This window comes from Canis aureus, chromosome 20, assembly GCF_053574225.1.
Source record: "Canis aureus isolate CA01 chromosome 20, VMU_Caureus_v.1.0, whole genome shotgun sequence".
In the NCBI taxonomy this organism is placed as follows: domain Eukaryota; kingdom Metazoa; phylum Chordata; class Mammalia; order Carnivora; family Canidae; genus Canis; species Canis aureus.
Window position 1 is genome coordinate 34,123,960 of NC_135630.1, and position 3,190 is coordinate 34,127,149.

Sequence of the window (3,190 nt, forward strand, 5' to 3'; positions counted from 1 at the left end):
ACATGTGTGGTCACAGAACTTTATTTGATTATGAATGTCCAATGGTGGTATCTTGCTTATCTCTTCTGCCACACCCCACACTGTAGGCTACCAGTGCTCTCTTTGTTACTGGAAAGAGAGTCATTATTGCCTTTAATCATATTAGAAAACCAATTCCAGGGATGCCTGGGTGGCTCATTGGTTGAGCATCTGCCTTCAGCTCAGGGCATGATCCTGGTCCGAGGATCCAGTCCCTCCTTGTGCTCCCTGCAAGGAGCCTGCTTCTCCCTCTGTCTATGTCTCTGCCTTTTTCTGTGTGTCTCTCATGAACAAATAAATAAAATCTTTAAAAGGAAAGAGAAAGAAAGAAAGAAAGAAAGAAAGAAAGAAAGAAAGAAAGAAAGAAAGAAAGAGAAAGAGAAAACCAATTCCAGAAACACTCATGAATTTAGAAAGCTCATCTTTAAGATGATGTTTCCCTAGAACCACTCTCTGTACCAAAATCTGTAGTTGTCAAAATTTCCCAGAGAAACAAATAGGATATGTGTATAAAACACACATGTATCTATATAGGCAATAGATAACTATACTATGGATACGTCCAGGCATCTATATGTATATCTATATATCTATATCATCTATATCTATATCTAGTCTACATTGAGAGAGAGAAAGAGACAGAGAAATATTTCTTGTAAGGAATTGGCTCACATGCTGTGGAGGTTGGCAAATCTAAACCCCATAGGGTAGACTGGCAAGGTAAAGAGCCAGAGAAAAGTAACAATTTGAGTTCAAAAACGGTCTATTGGCAGAATTCCCTCTTCTTCAGAGGAGGTAAGACTCTTTTTTAAGACCTTAAACTGATAAGATTCATCCACATTATGAAGGACAATTTGCTTTACTCAAAGTCCACTGATTTAAATGTTACTCTCTTAAAAAAGTCTTCACAAAAATATACCTAGTGTTTGACCAAATATCTGGTCAAAATAAATCAAAATAAATAATTAAATAAACATCAAAATAAATAGCTGAACAATTTTAAGCAAGTGAGATTTCTCATTGTGAAGTGGAATAATGTTTATGCAAGTGTTGTTTAAGGCTAAATGAGATAATATGCAAGGTGTAGCTCTAGGCTATAGTTCATATTCATTTTTTATAGTGCATATTTAATAAGTTGGCAATTAGCTATAATTAAATGATAATTTCATACATATATTTCAAGTTATTTTATTCAAATGATAAAGAAAATTTTATCTTCAGCTTTTGTTGTGACATTGTTTTGGATATTGTTATATAATAACAATAACTTTATGGATATATAATATTCCACATATATATTTATCATAATTTGCTTATCTTCCATTTAACTTTTAATTTATGTCCCATTTTTTACTATGTCACAAATTTTGAATGAGAATCTACACTGCTTTTAATTTTTTTTTTATTTATTTTTTTTATTTTTATTTTTTTGCTTTTAATTTTTATTATTACTTTTTTTGTTGTATAAAACTTTTATATCCTGCCAAACACACATATATTTTGGTCTAATGTTTTTATTTTGAATGTAGATTTTAAGTATAAAACCTGAATTCAAGATATGCTTTGGACTTCAATTTCATGTTTTTCCATTATAACAGGCAAGACATTTATTTCCTTGGGAACTGTTACAGATTTATTCATGCCTCCTCTGCAAGAAAACAGTTAAGTGACCTTTTCCAATAATCTTTGCTTTGATGAAAAAGAAAAAGGTTTTACAGGTGTCTTGAGAACCTTTCATAATTTTATCTAGCAATTCCTAGACTTCAAGTATAACCTGAGTGCAGAGAACCATCTCTGGGCACCTGGCACAAATTAGTAGTGAGAGAGGGATTAATATATGAATGTGTGATGGCTCATGCTGATAGACCAGCAAGATAACTTGGTAAAAGTTTCAACTGTTATGTATTTGCCTTTATCCTCTGCCTTAGAGCTTGAATGCCTACAAAAGTCACCTAACCTACAGCTTAAGAACCTTGGGAATCAGGGCACCTGGTGTCTTACTCAGTTAAGCATCTGCCTTCAGCTCAGGTCATGATCCCAGGGTCCCGGGATTGAGCCCCACATTGGGCTTCCCACTCAGTGGGGAGTCTGCTTTTCCCTCCCCACCAACTTCTGTGCTCTTTCTTGTACGATCTTAAAACAAAACCTTGGGAATCATGTTTTCCAGGGGAATAGGGATATAAATCAGAATTCTTTAGGGACTGATATTGAAATGTGCCTGTCAGCTTCCACATCACCACTTTTGATATTCAATCATAACTTAAGGGTAAGAGGATGAGAGAGAATGCTGGTATAATATACTGAAAAAAGTATCCCTGGTAACTTTGATTGCTACATGGCTAATTCTGCTTCCCTACTCCGTGGAGACCACCGATCCTGCCAAATCCTGATATTGTATCATGAGAACTGCCCTGTAACATGAGTTACTAACAGAGCTAGAAAGGAAATGCAGGTGCCTTGATTCCCATTCTGATGCTCTTTGCAAACCAGTTTTTCTAAAGGAATGATCTTCAATTCATCATTCAAATTTGGAAACACATGATATCAGTTGCAGTCATTAAAATGTTAACAAGAACTAGTTTTCTATGTTTCCAAAGATAGACTGACACTACAAAATTAAAAAGAGCTTGGAGGAGAAGTAAGAGACCTGGAATGAGAGTACTTCAGATACTGAAACATGCTACACACTATGGGAAAACAATGGGCTTTGGAAACAGTTGCCCTAAAGATGAAACCCCACATCGCCACTTATCAGCTGTTGAAACTTGAATAAATACCTTAACCTTCCTCTTTCTTTATTTCCTTATTGGGGTTATTAGAGACAATAATACCTATCTCCTAGTGTTGTTGAGAGACTTAAATGCTATAATTTATAGGAAGACCTTTTCGCTGAGCACTAGCAGAAATGATAGTAGTTATAGTAGTCATGGTTGTGACACAACCATTTCTAATTTCCCTTCTTTTTCTCCTTAACTTGATAGTAGGCTGGAGGAGGGGTGGCACTTATTCAGTGGTACTAGCAGAAGATATTTTAACAAAGTTTATTTTGGATATGACAGAAGAAACCATTGTACACTTCATATTTCATTGAGAGTATTACCTATGGCCTTTTAGGATTGTTGGAGAAAATGACCACGCAGAGAGAGAGAGAGAAAGCTTTCAGATTTGACAT

The 3,190-nt window shown here is 35.1% G+C and overlaps 1 long non-coding RNA gene across 1 annotated transcript; it reads left to right on the forward strand.

Moving 5' to 3' along the window:
* Positions 1-343: 343 nt before the first annotated feature.
* Positions 344-2,787, forward strand: LOC144291942 (uncharacterized). The gene is made up of 3 exons (XR_013359483.1): positions 344-813; positions 1,617-1,679; positions 2,620-2,787. It is a non-coding gene; the product is annotated as an uncharacterized LOC144291942 (long non-coding RNA).
* Positions 2,788-3,190: the final 403 nt, after the last annotated feature.